The sequence below is a fragment of the Chiloscyllium punctatum genome, chromosome 15, assembly GCF_047496795.1.
Source record: "Chiloscyllium punctatum isolate Juve2018m chromosome 15, sChiPun1.3, whole genome shotgun sequence".
Taxonomy (NCBI): Eukaryota; Metazoa; Chordata; class Chondrichthyes; order Orectolobiformes; family Hemiscylliidae; genus Chiloscyllium; species Chiloscyllium punctatum.
The window spans coordinates 20368077-20392882 of record NC_092753.1 but is presented as its reverse complement, the minus strand read 5'-3'; the positions used below and the strand labels follow the sequence as shown (position 1 = coordinate 20392882).

At 43.2% G+C, this 24806-nt stretch overlaps 1 pseudogene; it reads left to right on the top strand.

The window, feature by feature from the left end:
- The first annotated feature begins 3802 nt into the window (after nt 1-3802).
- LOC140486108 (NACHT, LRR and PYD domains-containing protein 3-like) overlaps nt 3803-24806 on the top strand; it is a 32896-nt pseudogene continuing 11892 nt past the window's right edge.

Sequence of the window (24806 nt, the reverse complement as noted above, 5' to 3'; positions counted from 1 at the left end):
TCAGCCTCCGATGCTCCAGGGAAAACAGCCCCAGCCTGTTCAGCCTCTCCCTATAGCTCAAGTCCTCCAACCCTGGCACCATCCTTGTAAATCTTTTCTGAACCCTTTCAAGTTTTATAACATCCCTCCTATAGGAGGGAGACCAGAATTACACACAACCCAAAAGTGACCTATTCAATGTCCTGTACAGCTGCAACATGCCCTCCCAACCCCTATACTCAATGTACTCACCAATAAAGGAAAGCATACCAAACGCTTTCTGCATTATCCTATCTACCTGAGACTCCACATTCAAGGAACAATGAACCTGCACTCCAAGGTCTGCTTGTTCAACAACACTCCCCAGGATCTTACCATTAAGTGTATAAGTCCTGCCCTGATTTACCTTTCAAATGAGATTCAGCATGTTCAGACAGCTTCATAGCATCCATCATCCAATGGTCAGGTGGAAAGAGCAGTCCAAACATTGAAGGCAAGCTCAAAGAAACAGCCTACCATAATTCGCTACCAAAATGCTCCAGTTCCTGTTTGATTATAGGACCACCCTTCACGAACTGCAGGCATCACTCCAGCGATGGGGAGAAGATTCCACATCAGATTAAACCTGATATTTCCAGATCTGATGGGGAGGGTGAAAAGGCAGCAGGAATGCCACTTGCCTCCTCTAAGTGAGAGAGACAGTTTACTTCAGGGGACAAAGTTTGGTGTCAAAGCCACAGAAATGTTGGCTTAGTGGTTAGCACTGCTGCCTCACAGCACCAGGGACCCAGGTTCGATTCCAATCATGGGCGACTTTATGGAGTTTTCAGATTCTCCCAGTGTCTGTGTGGGTTTCCTTTGGGTGCTCTGGCTTCCTCCCACAATCCAAGGATGTGCAGGTTAGGTGAATTGATCATGCTAAATGGCCCAGAGTGTTCAGGGATGTGGAGGGTAGGTACATCACGGGTAAATGTAGAGGAATGGGTCTTGGTGGGTGACTCTTCGGAGGGTCGGTGTGGACGCATTGGGCCTTCTTCCACACTGCTGGGATTCAATTTAAAAAAACCCTGCGTAGGTACGAGGTGAGGTTTGGACCCATGACATTCAAAGTTCAGGCAGGCGAGGCAGTCCTGAGCTAACGTGTGCACCACGATAAAGTGCTATCTCGCAAATGGGACAGGAGCAAAGCATACCTGGCCCTCAGAACAGCCAGAAAGAACTGTCAGAAACCATGGATTATTGCCCCCCTCTCTCGTGTTAAGGAAACCTTAGAGTCTGAGATGGATGTAGTTTCGATAATGTTACCCCGAAAGAAGCGGAGGAAACTCTCCCGATATTGTCTGGGTGTAAGAGGTGGGCTACGGTCTGGTACATGCCACCACGGTGTGTGTCAGAGTTGGAGGAAAGGGAACTGAGATGAAAATATAAGGGAGTGTGAGGACTGCAGATGCTGGAGATCAGAGTCAAAAGTGTGGCACTGGAAAAACACAGCAGGTCAAGCAGCATCTGAGGAGCAGGAGCGTCGACATTTTGGGCATAAGCTGTTTATCAGGAAAAGTGAAAATATTCCAGGTAAGCAACAAGAGAAAGGGCAGGAGTTGGGTGAGGTGGGCGGAGGGATATGGTAATTGGAACGAGGGCCAAATGGATCTCGTTGAGTAAGAGATCCCTGATTGTGGCAGTTAACCTGGGCCAATCAGGGAGCCCTGGCTGACAAATATAAGCAGGAGAGACAGGATACCGGTCTCTGTGGAGTTATTTCAAGGAGTGACAGAGATTTAGAGGTAAAAAGCAAAGGAAATATCGATCAAGAAAGAATGAGAAGACAAGAGTCACATTGTGAGAAACAGACATGAAAGCAAGGGAATCAGAAGAGGCGAGGAGAAAATGGATGAACATGTGAAAAAGGAAAAAAAAATCAGGTGATTCAGAGAATCTCCTCATTTTCTTTTTCTTTTTCACATGTTCGGTCAGAGAATCTCCACACTCCAGGGACTGGTTCTGAGCTAGATGCTCAGAGTCCAGATACAGTGCAAGTGTCGATAAGGAGTCACTCGGTGATGGGGTATCGACCTCTGAGCAGTTATTTCAATTGGTTAGAGAAACAATTCGTCTTGTTATAAGTATCCTGTCATATGGAGAGTGTGAAATATTAGACATTTCAAAGACTAGAATTTCCTGAAGTGGTTTTAGCTATTGAAGATTTGTTTGACAGAATTAGTCATCTTCGTTTTCCTCCTACCATGTTTGGCATTCTCCTTTGAATAAAAATGAAGCAAATTCATATTAGTTCGGAAGCATTTGAAGTATTCTGCCCTGTTCTGGACAGGGCGATTCAGGTGTGATATAAAGACTTTGAAGAAGGTGCAGAAAATAGTCACAAGAATAGCTTCAGGGTGGACAATTCCATTGTTGAGGGAGAGTGGAGAAATTAGGCCTGATTTCTTTGGAAAAGGGAAGGTTGACAGGAGATCTAATTTGGCTATTCACAAACATGAGAGTGCACCCTGAGAAAACTGGGTGAAATTGTTCATACTCCTGAGAGGATTGAGAATACGATTGAAATCAGAGGTAAAAACAGCCAAAAAAGTGACATCAGAAAATATTTTTTAAAAATTCTCCCATCAAAGTGGAATGCACTTCCTGAGAGTACGGGGTAAACAGATTCAGTTGGCACATTCAAAAGGGAATTAGATTCCTTACAGTGTGGAAAAAGTCCACAACAACCCTCCAAAGAGGGACCCACTCAGGCATTTACCCCTGACTAAAATATGGGAGGGAATCAGAGCACACCCACAGGGAGAGTGTGCAAACTCCACACAGACAGCTGCCCAGGTGAGAACTGGACCCAGGTCCCTCACACTGTGGGACAGCAGTGCTAACCACTGAGCCAACATGGCAATTATACAGTGGTTTGTAAAGAAGACAGTCCAGCCAAGGGAATGTGACTAATTTAATTGTGCATCTACAGAGACAATATGGATCCTATGGGCTGAAAGTGTGATTCTGAGAGACTTGTAATGGCATCACACATAAGGGGACATTCACGTTGGTTGTAAATGGATCTTTTTGCTTATTACTAATTAAAAGCTCATCCTTCGAAAGAATGGGTAAATGAGAACATAAGCAGAACAAAACTGAGCAAATCATCCATTTGGGCATCATTGTGGATGATAACCGCTGTTGAGGAATCAAATGACATTCAGATGCATTCTCAATATCTCACATAGACTTCTCTTGTCTGTGCTGTCTAGCAGCTTTTCAAAATGTTTAACTGCTTGTGTAACATAAGGGTCTTTTTAGATGTTTCTAACTGGTATACTTACTTATTTGATTTGTTTATGTCTGTGTGAACTTTAAGTCTCTTTGAGGGCATAGAAATGATGCCACCCATACTTTCCTTGCCAACTCTGTGCCAAGATTGACCATGGCATGCATTGCATGTCACACGATGTTATGAAGGATTTCTGTAGTTAATGCAAGTGAATCATTAAATAAAGGTCCTTTCACCAAGAGAAGTCGCAGGAAATTCCAAAGTTTTGTTTCTTCAAAGTTGTCGTCAGTGATAACACAGTTTACAATGATCAACACATTTTCTGAAATGAACCTTACCTTTAACTTGATGGAAGAAGAATGACTTTAACTCTGCAAGACAGTGTAAAGGTGTCATACTCATTCGTGCCCATGAGACTACTTCAACATTTTTTGTTCCATGAAAACTAAGTGAATTTGATGGGTTGGTTAAATGAAAATTATACCAATAAATTAAAGACTGTAACTTGTAGGATACATTGAAAATATTTATACACTTTATACTCACAGATCCTGTCTCCCAGTGCCTTGAAAACTTCAACGATTGCGACCTTTATAAGGTGACGACATTCTACCGGGAGAGATTGGAACAGGAAATTGAAGAAGCGGTGATAGGTGTCAGCTTGGTGTTAACGTACGAGGGACATTTCAATGGCCAGGAACATCAGGCAAGTGAACAAAATCACTCTTAATCTGAATTGACTCAACATCAGAAAACTTTCAAGAGAACCTGTTATTTTGGCAACAGATCCAATCAATGTGAGAAATGTCTGTCAATGTTTTGGATTTGCAGATCATAAAAGATATCTCTGTTGGAATGATGAAAACATAGAAATAATTGGAAGACAAGATGTGGTAATTTGGACCATTGACTGCTCCCAGACATCATCATGCATTTCAGCTCTTGGTTCATAAACCTGAACATTATGATACCTCACAGATCTGTTTAAAACGATGCAGGTTTCTGCTTCTGCCAGTTTTTCAGGCACTATCCTCCAGACATATCAACTCCTCAGTCCCTCTCTAATTCCATAAGCACTTGTTCACCACACTGCTAAACAAAATATATCTGCTATCTCTACTTGGTGCTCTCATCTTACATACACCTTATACATCTCTAATCACCCTCATCTGTACAACTGACATGATTCAAAAAACATCCAAGCCCAATTTATTGTCCAATCCTCAACAAATTGCTGAAAAATATTCTCATGAATTCCATGGATTTCTTCCTATAGTGCAATCAATGAAATCATCTACAGAGGCTCCAACCTCAGTCTAACTGGTGTACATATGGTTCAAATATAAACTCTCATCTTCTGATCCTCTGTGTCTCAGCTCCCGAAGAAATTATTCATTTTCTTCCTGTCCACTTACCTGCCCAATTCCCTTCACCAATCTGTGCACTAATATTTCTTTGTCCTGTGCCCCTCATGCCATTTCTATGTTTTTTTTCTAGATTTAATCGTCATTCCGAGATACATTTGATCATTCATCTCAAGCTTAAATTTTGTCTGCTACATTGCAGAGCATATGTAAATTCCATTGACATAGAATAGGATTGACAACTAGTAAACACCTGGATATTTTCCATGTCAAGGTGAAGGCTTCTTAATCATGCCCCCTGAATGAAAGTCATGCATATAAGTTCAGGAACTGCATGGTACGCTCACCTCAATGCTGCATGACCCCAATAAAAATTGCCTTCCTCTTGCAAAACATTCATGAACTGTGTGAACCATTTGTCTTGCCATTGAGGCAATTTTGCATCCAACTTACGTAAATGAGGAAAGTAGAAAAGTCAGAAATTGTTTGTGAAAGATTCTCTGGCGCTGTTTGATGATGTCATTGCAGAAAGATGATAATTCTGCAGGTTCGTGGCTTTCAGGAGCAATGGGTAAACTTGGCAATGGAAAAAAAAATTAAGTCAATACAAAAAGGGAGAACAGCAAATAAAAACAGCCAAATTAGATGTTAGTGATAGATTGGATGCACCAAAAGGAAATAACAGAGAAATTAAGAGGGCGTTTTGCAAACTTCCTTTTTTTAAATTCAATAATTTCAGATCACATACTCGAATACACTTTTTTAATTGGTTGTATAATACATCTTTCATATCTTTTTTAAATTTAGCTTTTGAGTTTATGCATTGCTCAAGTTGGCTTCAAGAAGGGCTTATGCCCGAAACGTCGATTCTCCTGTTCCTTGGATGCTGCCTGACCTGCTGCACTTTTCCAACCACACATTTTCAGTTCTGCCATCATATCACCTCCAGACTCATAGTTTCACTGTCTCTTATCTAATCCTTTGATATGGCCCCATTGAACAATATGTCATTTGATCTTCCCTACCCTCTGAACAGACCTTCTGTTTTGTTAATTATTCTTATCTCAGCTACCGCTTTCATTTGATCAAAATCTATTATGTTTCCCAACTATTCTCACTTCTTACAAAACATTACAGACCTGAAATGTTAACAGATTTTTGTTTTCTCCACATAACACATAGATTTGGCCAATCTTGATTGGCATATTTAACATTATATTTTTGTTTTTGGCTTTATGCCATTGATAGCATTAAATAGTTTCGGTTGCACCAGCCCAGACACCCTCATTTGGATCCTGGGATATTTTAGTATTCTAAGCAGTCTGCATGTGATGTCTCGCAGTGGAGGCCGGGATGTTAAATGTCTTCAAGGCAGAGATTGATAAATTCTTAATCTCGCAAGGAATTAAGGGATACGGGGAGAGTGCAGGTAAGTGGCGCTAAGATGCCCATCAGCCATGATTGAATGGCAGAGTGGACTTGATGGGCTGAATGGCCTTACTTCCACTCCTATGTCTTATGGTCTTGTAAATGAATTTGCCAATATCCATTTAGATTCTTGTTACCCTCATCAGCCACCATGGATACCTTCTGAAGAAAATTACAAAAGGTAGCCACACACAGTGAGGAACCACATAGTCATTTGACTTGATCAATAATACACATTTTAAACTGTTAGATGCCAGTTTCTGACCAAAAATAACAGCATGTGTTTACTTTTTGGTTTGTGTTTACTCTGGTTTCTGGCTCTGCCTTCATTGCAATAATAGGACGAGATCCAAGATGGCGGCGACCCAGCAAGTCTGAGTCTGTAGTGCTCTGCCCAAGACTCAGACAAAGTGGGCTGCCCGCCACCACCACACCTGCCAAATAATTTAAAATAACTTTTATTCAATACAGTTAGTCATTTTGAACTGAACTTGAGTAGTTTGATGCTCTGTTAAAATGACTAAGGGAAAGAATGCCCGCAGCTCGCAACACACAGGAACCCCTCCCCCACCCTCCCTAGCTGCAGCAGAGGTGTCTGCAGCTACCCCGGGAGACTTACCGACGGTGGCGAGCCTTGCTGCAGTGATTGCCAAACTTGAAGAGAAGATCAATGCCTTTATAGAAGAGTCCAGGAGCAGGTGGGAATTGTTGTCTGTCGCGCTGCAAAAGCACGACCGAGACATAGAAAAAATCGAACATCGAGTCGGAGGGGCAGAGCTAAAGGCCACGACCTGCAAGTCTACTGCAGAATTGGCCGTGGGTCGAACGGCGAGTCCGGGCCTTAGAAGATCACATCATCAACCTCGAGAATCGAGGTCGTCGAAAAATATTCGTTTGCTGGGCCTTGCCAAACGGGAAGAGGAAGGCCAGCTTGCAGTGTTTCTGGAGCAGTGGCTTCCTCGGATGTTGAAGTTGGAGGCTGGATCAGGCCAGGTAAGGGTAGAATGGGCCCACCGGGTTGCAATATGCAGGCCCGGGTCGGACCAGCGCCCCTGCCCGGTCCTATTCCGGCTGCAGTGCTATAGAGAGAAGCAAACACTCCTGGAAGCCTCCAGAAATCTCGGGAAAGATCCCCAAGCCATGACTTAAAAAGGATCCAAGATTATGCTGTTTCAGGATTTTCCCCCAGCTTTGGACCATAGAGGAGGGTGTTTGATGAAACGAAGAAGCATCTAAGGGATTTAAACATTCAATAATCCCTGCGCTACCCAGCAATGCCATGTTTAACCACGAAGGGTCCATCTATAACTTCGGATCGCCGGAGAAGGCCAAGGAATTTTTGGACTCTCTCAAATAAATTGTAAGAGTTAATTCATGTAGTGAATGAAGTTGTTCTGCTCACCAAAACCCGCCCCTCCCCAAACCCCCTGTTCCCCGGTATACCCTTTTTTTTCTCTTATTACCTGTATTGCTTAATATTATCTCTGGGGGGTAGGGAGGGAGCTTATTTGTTTTCCACTTTGCAATTTTCCTTTTTGTTTTATATATATAGGCCGTGTGGTCTAGTTGACTCAGGTGAGGAGGGTGCCTGTCTTGTCTTACCTTATCTCTTTCTTTTAGAGCGGGTTTGTTTCCCGCTATTATTTTGTGTTACTATATTTAATTATTATCTGCTAAGACTGTAATTTTATAGTTTTATATGTTTATACGTGGTATTAACATTGCCAAATATATTGCTAGGTGTTGGTGTGGGTAGGAGTGGGTAGGGTACTCACTGTTAACTTTAGCTTTACAGCACACTTGAATTTTCTTTATTTTATTATGGGATGCCTGGGTCGAGGGTGGGGCACTGGTTGGGAGAGGATATGATGGGTTTTCGGAAAGGAAGTGATGCCCCCTGGAAACAAGGGGGCAAGTCTCCGTTTAAATATGTTTTATATTTTTTCTATTTAGAAATTGTGTTTTATTAAATTGGAGTGGATTAAAGAATCTCTATTTTTGTGAATTTTCTATGGTCTATGCTGGGAGTGTTTCAGATGGGGTTTCTCGTTCTGGGGGGGTCTCGGACTTGCCTGGACGATTATGGTTAGTCATTCGATTAAATGGTGCACCTCAAATGTCAAAGGGAGTAATTCGCCAGTCAAAAGGAAGAAAATGCTATCTAATCTCAAAAACGAAAGGAGTGATATAGCTCTCCCACAGGAGACACATTTACTAGATAAAGAACATTTGAAATTAAAACAGGGTGGATTTGATCAGGCTTTCTTTTCTTCTTTCAGCTCAAAAAGTAGGGGAGTAATCATTCTTATTACGAAGAATCTCCCTTTCAAAATCCCAAGTCAGATAAAAGATGAATCTGGACGATATATATTGGTTGAAGCCCTTATAAATGGAGAGGAATATGGGATTTTAAATCTGTATTGTCCCCTGAACCGACGGCTCTCCGGGCTCGTCATACAATTATAGGGGAAGACTTTAATTGTATTATGGACCTGGAGATAGACAGGATACCCAAGAGTACTGCGGGTGTATCCCCCAGATCCAGACAATTGGTGGATTTGAATAAAGAATTAGGATTAGTAGATGTGTGGAGGTGGTTTCACCCACAAGGCAGAGATTTCTCTTTTTACTCTAATCCACATAAGTGTCACACTAGAATTGATATGTTTTTTGCCCCCTTGACCTTTTTGAATTCCATATCATCCTGAAAAATAGGTGTTATGATAATTTCTGATCATGCTGCTGTGTATATGGAAATCAAGGCTAGGAACAATGAGGCATCCCCCTGACATTGGCTTATGGATTCCTTCTTAATGAAGGATAGTAAATTTGTAAAATACTTTTCTCAAGAATTTAAAACTTTTTTTGCAAATTAATTCAGGTACGGCTCGTAACCCATCAATGATGTGGGAGACCATTAAAGTTTATGTGCGAGGTCTGATCATTTCATACTTGGTGACCCAGAAAAATCTAAAGGGAGTACAACAGCGTCTACTTGAGGCTCGTTTAAAAGCAGCTGAAACAGTATACATTGACAGATTATTGCTAAATTACAAAGGATTACGGCCCTTAGGACAGCCCTGAATACCGCACTTACCCAAATGGCAAAGAGGGAAATATTATTTGCAAAGCAAAGATTATATGAATTTGGCGATGAACCTGGTAGATACTTAGCATTTCTCGCAAGGGAATAAAAAGGCCCCTCAAGCTATCACATCCGTTAGGGAAAGTACTGGTACTCTGACTCACGATCATAAAAGGATCAACACATTCTTCAGAAAGTTTTATTCTGATTTGTATAAATCACAGGATTGTGAAGATAGAGCCAGGAGGATGCAGTCCTTTTTCCGGACTTAACTCCAGAACAGGTGTCGATCCTGAATGCTCCCCTAACAACCCAGGAAATACTTGACGCAATCAGGCAACTTCAGAGCGGTAAGGCACCTGGCCCAGATTGACTTCAGGTTGAAGTTTGCAAAGAGTTTCCAGGAGTATTAGCTGGTTCACGCATGGACATGTACAACTACTCATACGGTCAGGGCTGCCCTCCCGCCTTCGCTGAAAGAGGCAAATATCTCTGTTATTCTCAAAAAAGGAAAGGACCCAGAAGATTGCACATCATATAGACTGACATCCTTGCTAAAAGTAGATTTTAAAATTCTTTCTAAAACATTAGCATTGAGGCTGGAGACGGTATTGCCACACATCATAAAGGAGGATCAGACGGGGTTTATCAAGGGCTGTATATCATCTCATAATATTAGAAGGGTTTTGAATGTGATTCAAGTCTGTCATCAGGAAAAGTACTGGGAATAGTAGTCTCGGATGTGGAGTAGGCATTCAACAGGGTAGAATGGTCATACCTGTTCTATACATTGGAAAGGTTTGGCGTTGGGAAGGTATTTGCTAAATGGGTCTCAACATTGTACAATGATCCCAAAGCAGTTGTGATCACTAATGGTTTAGACTCAGATAGCTTCAGTGTGGGTAGTGGCTGCTGTCAGGGATGTCCTCTCTCACTGTTGCTATTCACGCTAATAATTGAGCCACTAGCGGAAGCTATACGGGTTGACTCTAATATAACGGCCCCGAGGATTAGTACAAGTAAACATAAAATTATCCTTTATGCAGATGATGTTCTCTTTTTCTTAGTAATCCTCTGATATCGTTGCCCCGCCTGATCCAAAATATTAATATATTTAGTGCATTCTCAGGTTCCAAAATTAATTTCTCAAAATCAGAGGCCATGCCATAGGGCAGCCTCGCTAGTATGTCCCACTTATTGGACGGATCTCACTTTCCCTTTCTGTGGTCTCTGGAGGGTTTTTTATATTTAGGTATTTTTATCACCCCAGTATTTGGTCAGCTGTACAAGGTCAATTTTGGGCATCTACTGGAAGGGATAAGGCAGGACCTTCAACGCTGCGGGGAATCTTCCAATTTCCTGGCTAGGAAGAATAGCTCTAATTAAAATGAATGTCTTGCCCCGTCTCTTATACCATATGAGAATTCTCCCAGTGATGCTGCCGAGGCCAGCACTGTGCAAATTATATGGTTGGCTTGGTTCTTTCATCTGGAATCATAGATTTTCCCTCATTAAGTTAAGGAAGCTACAGCTTCCACAGGCAAGGGGAGGGCTGGATTTTCCATACTTTAGGAAGTGTCAGCTGAGTTCCCTATTAAGCTACATAGCAATTGGTTCTCGCCTGACCCGCAATCAATCTGGCTGGACATCTGGGCTTCTCAAGTAAAGTGTCCTCTTATTAACATCTTATTTTTAGATAAGATGAAAATCATTATGGACCACTGTAAAAACCCCATAGTATTAAACACAATTAAAGCCTGGAATATAATGCGGCAAAACGAGGGTAATTCACATAAAACATCCCCCTGTACTCCCATTGTAGGGGTATGGTGTTTTCAACCAGGGCTCACAAATGCCACATTCAAATCCTGGAGGTCCAGGGATATTTCCTATTTAGGGGATCTGTTTGAGAAGGGGGCCCTGATGTCTTTTGAGCAGCTGCATCAGAAATTTGGATTACCTAATGGAGACCTCTTTCAATACTTCCAAATTTGAGATTACATACAGAAGAAGACTACGCTATTAGATAGCCTTTATAAATCAGATAGAGAACGTAGAGTGTTGTGGCCAATGGGTGTATCCTTGGTCAGCACTCTTTATCACTTATTACATAATGAAGTGTCGGAAGACATGGACCATCTGCTTAGAACATGGGATCAGGAGTTGGGGCTGGAAATTTCTACAGGAATGTGGGATGACATCTGGGAAAATGCCAGAAGAATCTCCATTTGTAACAGAACCCAGGCCATTCAGTTAAAGATACTCCATAGGACTCATATAGCACCGGAACAATTGGCAAAATTTAGGGCAGGAGCAACTCCAATGTGTCCCAAATGCAAAACAGAGCTGGGCACTCTTACACACTGCTATGGACATGCCATAAGATCCACAAATACTGGACCAAAGTAGCAAATGCCTTGACAGAAATCTTGGGATAGGAAATTAGAGTAGATCCAATATCTCTTCTCCTGGGCTTCTCGAGTTTACCTTCTCTGGATGTGCATGGGAGGAAATTATTTTCCATTCTCTCCTTTTGTGCAAGGAAAAATATCTTAGTCAGCTGGGTGGCCGAGGGCCCTCCAGGACTTCCGAATTGGCACAGATTAACCATGCAATGTATTCCTCTTGACTTCCTTACAAATATGGTGCACCAAAAAACTGAATTATTCTATAAAATATGACAGCCCTTTTTGAATTACATAGATAAGATATTTCGGCCATATTGTCAAGGGCTTTCATCTCGTTGAGGTAGCGGTTTTGGCTGTTCCGGGGGCCCCTTGGGGGAGGAATCCCGCATGAATACGGGTTTTATTACGATTTGATGTTAACTCATTCCGAGCATGTACTTCACTACTTAATTACTATGTTATCCTTTCTTTTTCTCTTGAGTAATGTAAGATATTTGATCATACACTCTGGCTTGTTGTAGGTAAGATTAGTAGTTAGTTGAGTTTTGTCTTTCTCGTTTTTTTCTCTGTATCTCTTCTTTTTGGTTGACAGGCTTTGGCTATTATTTATTTAAGATTTAATTGTGTATTAGTGTTTGTACTTGTGTTTTTTTTATTTGTAAGTTTGTAAAAACATGTTAAATTTTCAATAAAAATGTCTATTTTTTTAAAAAGCAATAACAGGACTTTAGCAGTTCTCCAACCCTGCATCATCCAGACTGTTGGCACAGTGAAATGGAAAGTGAAAAACTGAATATAGAACCGAGCTGAATACAGCACAGTACAGGCCTTTCAGCCTTCAGTGTTGTGCCAATCTTTCATCCTCCCCTAAGATCAAATTAACTTACACATGCTACATTTTACTATCTTTGTGCCTATCCAAGAGATAAATGTCACTTAAATGTCCCTAATGTATAAGCCTGTCCTACCACTGCTGGCAGTGCATTCTGTGCACCCACCACTCTCTGTGTAAAGAACCTACCTCTGACATCTCCCCTAAACATCTCTCTTAAACCTTATAATTACACCCCCTCTTGATAACCATTTCTGCCCTGGGAAAAAGTCTCTGACTATCCACTCTATCTACGCCTCATCATCTTGTACATCGCTATCAAGTCACTTCTCATCCTTCTTCACTCCAATGAGAAAACCTTTGCTATTTCTTTCCCTGATTCTCTGAATCCTTTCTCAGTGATTTATTCATATTGGAATGTGCTATACATTTGGGCCACTATTGTGGAAACTGTTTATTTGTCTTATTCACCAGACATCCTGCACTGAATTCTTCAGTATAAATCATTGTACAACAAGCACGTTGTCTATTCCATAGCTTTGGTTTCTAAAACTTCTGTACTAAACTAAAATGTTAACCTCCTATTTCCAGCCGATTTCCTTTCCTTCTGAACTTATTGCTACAAACTCACGTACAAGCTAATTTAAACTCACTTTGAGAGTCAGAGAGTCATGGAGCCAAAGAGCATGAAGACAGACACGTCAGTTCAACCCGTCCATGCTGACCAGGTATCCTAAATTAATCAAGTCCCATTTGCCAGCATTTGGTCTATATCCCTCTAAACCGTTCTTATTCATATATCCTTCCAGATGCCTTTTAAATGTTGTAATTGTACCAGCCTCCACCACTTTCTCTGGCAGCTGGGAACAGGGAGATGTTCATGAAATTCTTAAACAATTTCCAAGTAGAATATTCATTGTGTTCAGTTGCTTTTCTACATTCTTCAAGAGGTATGATTATTTTACATGAAGACAATGTTAGTCCTTATTCCTAAAAGACATCAGTAATGAAGCACCGAGATTTTAGTGAACTGACTTTTATTAAAAATATAAAACATAGGCACTAAGTTATCCTAGAGAAATGTTTTTAGAGCTATTCGATTTTCTGGGTCTGTAGATTGTTAAGGTGCAGAGAGGGAGAACGCCAATGTTTCTGGTGATCATAATTGAGGAAGTATGTTTGGTTGCAAATCCTATTGGATGACACGGATCCTTTGCAGCAGCAGTGAGAAGTACTGAGGAAGTTACAGGAGTTGGACAGGGGGGGGTGATGGATGGCAGTTTCAGGAAGCTGGAGAAACTTCAGATACAGTCAGGTAGATAGTTGACCTCTGAGAAAGGTAGGAGAAAGTGAGGACTGCAGATGCTGGAGATCAGAGCTGAAAATTTGTTTTTGCTGCGCTTTTCCAGCAACACATTTTCAACTCTGAGAAAGGTAGTAGAGGTAGGCAGGTAGTGCAGGAGTCTCCTGTGGCTCTGCCCATCTCAAACAAGCATGTTTTTTTGGAAGATGTAGAGGGTGATGGATTCTCAGGGGAGTGTGCACTGACAGCTAAGTTTCTGGTACAAGGACAGGCTCTAATATAATGAGGGGTATGTCAGGTTCCAAGCAATCGATTGTTATAGGGCACTCTCTAGTCAGAGGCACAGACAGATGTTTCAATGGCTGGCAAAGGGTGTCTTTGAGAAGGTGCAGAATATTCTCAAAGTGGAGAATGACAAGCAGGCAGGTCTTGTACGCATTGGAGGCAACAACATAGGGTGAGAAAAGTACCAAATTCAGATGAGATAATACAGGAAATTAGGCAAGACATTAAAAAGGTAGGAATATCTGTTTTACTCCCAGTGCCATGTGCTAGTGAAGGTAGGAATATGAGGATAGAACAGATGAATGTGTGGCTGAGGAGCTATTGCAGGGGAGAAGGATTCACATTTTTGAATAATTGGAATCTCTTCTGGGGTGGAAGTGACCTATTTACAAAGACAGGTTGGAAGGGAATGAATAAACTGGTGGGGAGATTTGCCCGAGCTTCTTGGGAGGATTTAAACTAGTAAGGGGCCACACAGACCCAAAGAGATAGTAAGAAAAGAGATACGTCTGAGGCTGGTGCACTTGAGAAAAGGAGGAAGTCAAACAGTCAAGACAGGCAAGAGTAAGGCAGAGAACGAGGTAGGACTGGTAAATTAAATTGCATTTATTTCAATGCGAGAGGCCTAGGGGTAAGGCAGATAAACTCAGAGCATGATTGTGAATATGGAACTGGGATATCATAGCAATTAAAGAGATGTGGCTCAGGGATGGACAGGACTGGCAGCTCATTGTACCAGGGAATAGAAGCCATAGGAAGGATTGAAAAGGGGCAAGACAGCAGGAGGAGAGGCAGTTTTGCTCAGGGTTAACCTTATGGCTGTATTTGGGGAGGATATTCCTGGGAACAAGTCCAGTGAAGTTATTTGGGTGGAACTGGGAAATAAGAAAGGGATGATCAGTTTATTGGAATTGTACTATAGAACCCCCAAGTAGTTCGTGGGAAATTGAGAAGCAGATTTGTAAGGAAATTTCAGTCATTTGTAAAAAAGAAAATAGGGTGGTAATGGTAGGAGATTTTAATTTTCCAAACATAGACTTGGACTGCCATAGTGTTAAGGGAGAGGAGTTTGTTAAGTGTGTACAAGAACATTTTCTTATTTAGTATGTGAATCTACCTACTAGAGAAGGTGCAAAACTTAACCTATTCGAGATGATTATAAATCCAATTTCTTGTGACCTTTACCAACACTTAACCCACAGCTAAAGTAAGGCTCACTGGTCTATAATTACCAGGGTTGTCTCTACTCCCCTTCTTGAACAAGGGAACAACATTTGCTATCCTCCAGTCTTCTGGCAATATTCCAGCCAACAACGATGACATAAAGATCAAAGTCAAAGACTCGGGTTCCCAGAGAATCCTAGGATAAATTCCATCCAGCCCAGGAGATTTAACTATTTTCACACTTTCCAGAATTTCTAACACCTTCTCCTTGTGAACCTCAATCCCATCTAGTCTCACAGCCTATTTCTCAGTATTCTCCTCAACAACATTGTCTTGATCCAGTGTGAATACTGATGAGAAATGTTCATTTAACGCTTCCCTATATCCTCTGACTCCACGCACAACTTCCCACTACTGTCCTTGTTTGATCCTTATCTTACTCTGGTCATTCTTTTATCCCTTATATACCTATGGAAAGCTTTACTGTTTTCCCTGATCCTATCTGTCAACAACTTCTCATGTTCCCTCCTCGCTCAACTTAGCTCTCTTTTAGGTCTTTCCCAGCTAACTTGTGACTCTCAAGCTCCCTAACTGAGTGTTTACATTTGATCCTAACATAAGCCTTCTTCTTCCTCTTGACAAGCGATTCAACTTTCTTTGTGGGAATCAAGGGAGGTGATTGCTAGACTCCTTGCTGAGATATTTGTATCATGGATAGCCACAGTTGAGGTGCCAGAAGACTGGAGAGTGGCTAATGTGGTGCCATTATTTAAGAAAGTTGGTAAGGAAAAGCCAGGGAACTATCGACTGGTGAGCCTGACATCAGTGACAGGTAAGTTTTCGTAGGTGATTCTGAGGGACAGGATTTCCATGTATTTGGAAAGGCAAGAACTAATTAAGGACAGTCGACATGATGTTGTGTATGGGAAATTGTATCTTACTAACTTGATTGAGTTTTCTAAGGAAGTGACAAAGAAGCTTGATGAAAGTAGAGCATTCGATGTTGTCTATATGGACTTCAGCAACGCTTTTGACAAGGTTCCACATGGTAGATTGGAAGATTTGAGCTATAGGGAGAAGCTGAATGGGTTGGAAGATTTGAACTATAGGGAGAGGCTGAATAGGCTGGGGCTGTTTTCCCTGGAGTGACAGAGGCTGAGGGTTGACCTTACAGAGGTTGATGAATTCATGGGGGGCATGAACAGGGTAAATAGTCGAGTTCTTTTCCCCAGGGAAGGGGAATTCAACACTATAGGGCATCGGTTTATGGTAAGAGGGGAAAGATTTAAAAGGGACCAAAGGGGCAACTTTTTCACACAGAGGGTGGTGTGTGTGTAGAATGAGCTGCCAGAGGACTTGGTGGAAGCTGGAACAATTGCAACATTTAAAAGGCATCTGGATGAGTATTTGAGCCAAATGCTGTAAAATTGGACCGATGGTAACTGAGGATAATTGTCCGGCATGGGCAACTTGAATCAAAATGTCTGCTTCCATGCAGTACATCTCTGTAAGTCTATAACTCTGTGACTGCACTTGAAAGAATACTATTGCTCTGGGAGACACACATCGCTTTGAACAGAGTGTTGGAACGTTTATCTGCTGTCAGGTGTTATTGTTAATCCATTCATGGACTGTGTATGCGTGCTATCGTCAGCATTTATTGACCATTTGTCACTGTTCTCATGTTTGGTATGTTACCTCCCAGGTGCAAGGGTACATGACGTCTCTGATCGTGTTTTCCGGGTCCTTAATGGGGAGGGGGAGCATCCCGAAGTCGTGGTCCACGTTGGCACCAACGACATAGGTAGGAGGAGGGCTGAGGATGTTAGGCAGGCTTTCAGGGAGATAGGTTGGAAGCTCGGAGTTAGAACAAACAGAGTTGTTGTCTCTGGTTAGTTACCGCGCCACGTGATAGAGAGTCGAGGAATAGGAAGAGAGAAAAGTTAAATGCATGGCTACAGGGATGGTGCAGGAGGGAGGGATTCTGGTATCTGGATAACTGGGGTTCTTTCTGGGGAAGGTGAGACCTCTATAAACAGGATGGTCTACACCTGAACCTGAGGGGCACCAGTATCCTTGGGGGGAGGTTTGCTAGTGCCCTTTGGTGGGGGGGGGGGGTTTAAACTAACTCTGCAGGGGCATGGGAACCTAGACTGCAGCTTTAGGGTGCAGGACCTGGAGTGTAGGGAGGTTAGGAACATGGCATCAATCTCAAAGGAGGGTGCCTGTAAACAGGAAAGTGGCTTGAAGTGTGTATACTTCAATGCAAGAAGTATACAAAATAAGGAAGGTGAACTTGCAGCGTGGGTTGGTACCTGGGATTTTGATGTTGTTGCTATTACGGAGACATGGGTAGAACAGGGACAGGATTGGCTGTTGCAGGTTCCAGGGTTTAAATGTTTTAGTCGGGTCAGAGATGGGGGTAAAAGGTGTGGCATTGCTTGTCAAAGATAGTATTACAGCTGTGGAAAGGACGATGGATGAAGACTCGCCATCTGAGGTAGTTTGGGCTGAGGTTAGGAATAGGAAAGGTGAGGTCACCCTGTTAGGAGTTTTCTACAGGCCTCCTAATCGTCCGAGAGACGTAGAAGAAAGGATTGCGAGGATGATTCAGCAGAAGAGTAAAAGTAATAGGGTGGTTGTAATGTGGGCTTTAACTTTCCTGATATTGACTGGGAAAGGTATAGCTCGAGTTCGTTAGATGGGTCGGTGTTTGTCCAATGTGTGCAGGAGGAGTTCCTGACAGAATATGTAGACAGGCCAACAAGAGGTGAGGCCATACTGGATTTGGTTCTGGGTAACGAACCAGGCCAAGTGTTACAATTGGAGGTAGGTGAACACTTTGGGGACAGTGACCACAATTCGGTGACTTTTACTGTAGTGATGGAGAGGGATAAGTGTGCACTGCAGGGCAAGAGTTATAGCTGGGGGCAGGGAAATTATGATGCGGTGAGGCACAACTTATGATGCGTGGCTTGGAAAAGTAGGGTTTAAGGCAAGGGCGCAATTGATATGTGGAGCTTGTTCAAGGAGCAACTATTGAATGTCCTTGATAAGTATGTACCTGTCAGGCAGGGAGTAAAGGATCGTGTGAGGGAGCCATGGTTTAAGAAGGAATTGGAATCCTTTGTTAATGGGAAGAGGGCGGCCTTTGTAAAGATGAGGTGTGAAGGTTCAATTGGGGCGATTGAGAGTTATAAGGTAGCCAGGAATGATCTGAAGAGAGAGCTAAGAGCAGCAAGGAGGGGACATGAAAAGTCCTTAGTTGATAGGATTAAGGAAAACCAAAAGGCTTTCTATAGGTATGTCAGGACTAAAAGAATGACTAGGGTAGGAATAGGTCCAGTCAAGGATAGTAGTGGGAAGTTGCGTGTGGATGCTGAAGAGATTGGGGAGACACTGAACGAATACTTTTCGTCAGTGTTCACTCAGGAACAGGACATTGTTGCCGATGTGAATACTGAGTCACAATTAATTAGAATGGACGGCTTTGAGGTATGTAGGGAAGAAGTGTTGGAAATTCTGGAAGGGGTGAAAATAGATAAGTCCCCTGGGCCTGATGGCATTTATCCTAGGATTCTCTGGGAAGCAAGGGAGGAGATTGCAGAGCCATTGGCCTTGATATTTATGTCCTCGTTGTCTATAGGAATAGTGCCAGAAGACTGGAGGATAGCAAATGTGGTTCCCTTGTTCAAGAAGGGGAGTAGGGATAACCCTCGTTACTATAGGCCGGTGAGCCTCACTTCTGTTGTGGGCAAAGTCTTAGAGAGAATTGTAAGGGATAGGATTTATCAACATCTGGATAGGAATAATGTGATCAAGGATAGTCAGCATGGTTTTGTGAAGGGCAGATCGTGCCTCAAAAACCTTATTGAATTCTTTGAGAGGGTGACTAAGGAGGTGGACGAGGGTAAAGCGGTAGATGTGGTGTATATGGATTTTAGTAAGGCATTTGATAACGTTCCCCATGGTAGGCTACTGCAAAGAAATACGGAGGTATGGCATTGAATGTGAGTTGGAGGTTTGGATTAGGAATTGGCTGGCTGGAAGAAGACAGAGGGTAGTAGTTGATGGTAAAGGTCATCTTGGAGTGCAGTTACGAACGGTGTTTCACAAGAATCTGTTTTGGGACCATTGGTGTTTGTCATTTTTAGAAATGACCTGCAGGAGGGGCTCCAAGGTTGGGTGAGCAAGTTTGCGGATGATACGAAAGTCAGTGGAGTTGTTGACAGTGAGGAAGAATGTGGCAGGTTACAGTGGGATATAGATAAGCTGCAGAGCTGGGCAGAAAGGTGGCACATGGAGTTCAATGTAGCTAAGTGTAAGGTGATTCACTTTGGTATGAGTAACAAAAAGATGGGGTACTGGGCTAATGGTCGGATACTTGATAGTGTGGATGAGCAGAGAGATCTTGGTGTCCATATACACAGATCTCTGAAAGTTGCCACGCAGCTAAATAGTGCTGTCAAGAAGGCATATGGTGTACTGGGCTTTATTGGTAGAGGAATTGAATTCTGGAGTTCTGAGGTCATGTTGCAGTTGTATAAGACTCTGGTGCGGCTGCTTCTGGAGTATTGTGTGCAGTTTTGGTCGCCATACTATAGGAAGGATGTGGAGGCACTGGAACGGGTCCAGAGGAGGTTTACCAGGATGTTGCCTGGTATGGTAGGAAGATCGTCTGAGGAAAGGCTGAGGCACTTGGGGCTGTTTTTATTGGAGAAAAGAAGGTTTAGGGGTGACTTGATAGAGGTGTACAAGATGATTAGTGGTTTCGATCGGGTTGACCACGAGAATCTTTTTCCACGTATGGAGTCACCAATTTGAGGGGGCATAGCTTTAAATTAAGGGGTGGTAGGTATAGGACAGATGTTAGGGGTAGATTCTATACTCAGCGAGTCGTGAGTTCATGGAATGCCCTGCCAGTAGCAGTGGTGGACTCTCCCTCTTTATGGGCAATTTAACGGGCATTGGATAGGCATATGGAGGATAGTGGGCTAGTGTAGGTTAGGTGGGCTTGGATCGGCGCAACATTGAGGGCCAAAGGGGAACAACACTGTGCTGTATTGTTCTATGTTCTATGTTCTTGCCACTGCTATCCAGAGGGTGTAATGGTCAAACACATTCCTGTGAATGTGGAGACAAATGTCAACAACAACAAGTAAAACTGACAGATTTAATTTCCATCCCGAAAGGACGTTAATAAGCCAGTTTTTTTTATAACGTTCAACTGTGATCACATTTTCAGAATGCTGTCAGTTAATACCTCACCTCTTTTGTGTTATTGAAATCCTTTTTCGCCATATAACAATAATACAACTTGAACACATGTCCCCAATGTCTTAACATTAGCCTCCAGTTTAGTACCTCAATAACTTTAGCAGTATGTTACCACCTGTCCCCAGAAAATTTTAGCGTGCTAAAATCCTGAAATGTAACTTGATTGATTTTGAGCTAATGCCGATAATTGCACTGTGTAGGGGAGTTTCTTCGTCTGTTATCCATTTGATTCATTTGACAAACTGAAATAACACAGTTATTGAATATTCACGGTTTATGAAATATGGTGCTTCTTGTTATTTCCAGAAAGTTACTGAACTGGCAGACGATGGGAAAAAAGTAGAAAGCGCCGAACTTCTTCTGAATCTGGTAATGGAGAAGGAAGCTGGAGCCCGAAGGGTGATGTGGAAATCTTTTGTGAAAATGCGCAATGGTGTCCCGAAGTTGGACAAAATATTGGAAGAAATAGAGCAAAGCGGTACTGTGTAATTCCACTTGCATCCAAATTAGTATCATACATACTGCTGTGATTATTCTTGTATCTGATTTTACGGAAAAATTTGTTTCAAGCAGGTGCTGCTGTGGCACATTATACAAACATCATCGACGAGATATCAGAGATACCCAGACACTTGAAGGGTAAGTCAAAAGATTGAAACCAATCACACCTTTTGACATGCTGTATGATGAAAGGTTTGGTGCTGGCCACTTTCTTACACATTTCCAGACATGGAATTTTGTAACGGACAAAGCTATCAAGTAAGGTGAAACCTGTTGCCACCTCCCTGATGCCAATTTATTATCAGTTCCATTTGATTAAGCAAATTTGAATATAAGATGCACTGTACATTGATCTAAAATATGATTCTGTTTGATTTATTTCCAGTATCACCCCCAGTTTCCACTTCACACGCAACTTAAAACTCACTCCATCCAAGCTACTCACTTATGAAATCATCAAGGTGTTATGTGACAGAATTGAGCTAATTTTATGTTTCTGTTCATTTTCAATCGTGTGTCTTAAAAGTAGAATTTTGTGCGAAGGTTGGTCAACTTGGTCATATTGTGATTACGCAGCCACCATTGTGATTAAGTATTTATTTCCAAAAATAGACCAGCATGTTGGGTAATCCAAGAGTTGAGGCTTCTTGGTGTTCCAGGATAGACGTTCTCTCATGTAATGGGTTAGTTTGATAAATAAATTGTGAAAATTGTGCAGTGATACAAGACAAAAATGCTATTCACCATTTGTTCTCTTCCTGGTTCTTCAAAATATCTGGAAAATCACTTCTATTCTTCTATTCCATCATCTTTCTTCTTAACTGTTCATTTTAAAAAACCAACAGTTGCTACTTTCATTTGATTCCACAATCAGTTCAGGGAGTGAAATGCAGATTCAAAACTACTGAAGAACACAAAAAAGGTACTGAAGATTCTGACAATCTGGAATGAAGAGTCAAAGAGTGTGGTGCTGGAAAAACACAGCCAGTGAGGCTGCATCCAAGGAGCAGGAGAATTGGCATTTCGAGCATTAGCCCTTCAGCAGGAATTAGGCTTGCGGACCAAGGGGGTTGAAAGATAAATAGGAAGAGAGGAAGGTAGCTGGTAATGCAATAGGTATATGGAGATGGAGATGAAGATGATAGGTTGGAGAGGAGGGTGGAGCAGATAGGTGGAAAGGAAGATGGACAGGTAGGACAGTTCAAAAGGACGGTGCTAAGTTGGAGGGTTGGATCTGGGATAAGGTGAGGGGAGGAGAATTGAGGAAACTGGTAAAATCTACATTAATCCTGTGTGGTTGGAGCGTCCCAAGGCAGAAGATGAAGCGTTCTTCCTCCAGGTGTCGGGTGGTAATGGCGGAGGTGATGGAGGAGGCCCAGGGTCTGCATGTTCTTGGCGGAGTGGGTGGGGGAGTTAAAGTGTACAGCCAAAGGGCGGTGGGGTTGTTTGATGTGTGTGTCCCAGAGATGTTCTCTGAAACATTCTGCAAGTTGGCGTCCTGTCTCCACAATGTAGAGGAGAACACATCGGAAACAATCGACACAGTAGATGACGTGTAAGAAAGTGCAGATAAATCTCTGTTGAATGTGGAAGGATGCTTTGGGACCTTAGACAGAGGTGAGGGAGGAGGTGTGAGCACAGGTTTTGCACTTCTGGAATTAGCAGGGGAAGTTGGACCTAACAACGGAGTTGTGTAAGGAATGGTCTCTCCGGAATGCAGAGGCAAATATATCCCTAGTGGTGGGGTCTGTTTGTAGGTGGCGGAAATGGCGGAAGATGATGTGATGTACCCAGAGGTTGGTGGGGTAGAAGGTGAGGACCAGAGGGATCCTTGTTGTGACTGGAGGGGTGGAGTATAGGAAATGGAGGAGATGAGCTGGAGGGCATCGTCAACCATCTGGGAGGGGAAATTGCGGTCTTTGAAGAAGGAGGCCATCTGGGATGCTTTATCGTGAAACTGGTCCTCCTGGGAGCAGATGCGGCAGAGGCAAAGGAATTGGGAGTAAGGGATGGCATTTTTACAGAAGGCAGGGTGGGAGGAGGTGTAATCCAGGTAGCTGTGGGGGTCAGTGGGTTTGTAGCAGATGTCTGTGTTGAGTTTGTTGTCAGAAATGGGGATGGAGTGATCCACGAAGTGGAGGGAGGTGTCTGAGATGATCCATGGGAACTTCAGGTTGGAATGGAAGGTGTTAATGAACTTGATGAACTGTTCAACTGGTGGGAGCATGAGGTGGTGCCGATACAATCATCACTTTAGGGGAGAAAGAGATAGGGGAAGATGGACTGTTCCACATACCCACAAAGAGGCAGGCATAGCTGGGCCCATGCAGGTGCCCATGGCTACCCCTTTGGTTTGGAGGAAGGCCGCCTCCATGTCACCCTTTGAGGACCCCTCCTCCCACCTCCAACTGACCTGGACACCCTGTGCTGGTCTATTACCAACCCTCAATCTCTTCATTTGCAACTGCTGCCATGACATTGACCACCTCAACCTGTCTAACCCCCTCACCCACTCTAACCTCTCACCCTTACAACTCACAGCCCTCCATTCCCCCTGCTCCAACCCCAACCCCAACCTCACCATTAAACCTACAGACAAGGGTGGGGGTGGGGTGCAGTGGTAGTTTGGCATACCAACCACTACACTGCTGAAGCCAAGCGCCAACGCGTGGATACCAGTTCCTACCGGCCTCTTGACCACGAACTCACCCCCCATCACCAAACCATCATCTCCCAGGCCATCCACAACCTCATCACCACTGGGGATTTCCCATCCACAGCCCCCTACCTCATTGTCCAGGAACCCCTCACCTCCAACCCAAAAATCCACAAACCTGACTACCCCGTCAACCCATTGTCTCAGCCTGCTCCTGCCCCACCGAACCTATTTCTGCATATCTCAACACCGTCCTGTCCCCCATAATCCAGGAACTCCCCACCTACGTTCAGAATACCACCCACGCATCCACCTCCTCCATGACTTCCATTTCCCTGGTCCCCAACGCCTCATCTTCACCATGGAGATCCAGTCCCTGTACACATCCATCTGCCATGACGGAGGTCTCCAAGCCCTCCATTTTTTCATCTCCTGCTGATCCAACCAGTTCCCCTCAACAGGAGGGTCTACCTCTCCTCACAGGAGAAGCCCCTCATCTCCAGAATCAACTTGGTGAACCTCCTCTGCACTGTTTCTTAAGCCAGTAGATTAGATTCCTTACAGTATGGAAACATGCCCTTCAGACCAACAAGTCCACACTGACCCTCCGAAGAGTAACCCACCCAGACCCATTTCCCTACCCTATATTTACCCCTGACTAATACACCTAACGCTATGAGCGATTGAACATGGCCAATCCACCTGCCCTGCACATCTTTGGATTGTGGGAAGAAACCGGAGCACCCGGAGGAAACCCACGCCGACATTGGGAGAACGTGCAACTCCACACAGTCGCCTGAGGCGGGAATTGAACCCAGGTCTGCAGTGCTGACCGATGAGTCACTGTGCCGCTCCAGTAGATCCTTCCTCAGGTAAGGAGACCAGAACTGAGCATAATACTCCAAGTGTAGCCTCACCAACACCTTGTACAATTGCAGCAGAACCTCCCCGCTCTTAAAACCCATCCCTCTGGCAATGAAAGCCAATATTACTGTTTGCCTTCCTGATTACCTGTTGCACTTGCAAATCAACATTTTGCGATTCATGTATGAGCACTCCTAAGTCCCTCTGCACAACAGTATATTGCAATCTTTCCACATTTAAATAATACGCTGACTGACTATTTTTACTTCTAAAGTGGATAATCTCACATTTACAAGCATTGTACTCCATCTGCCAGACCCTTGGCCACTCTCTTAACCTATCAAAATCTCTCTGCAGACCCTCCACATCCTCTGCATAGTTTCCCT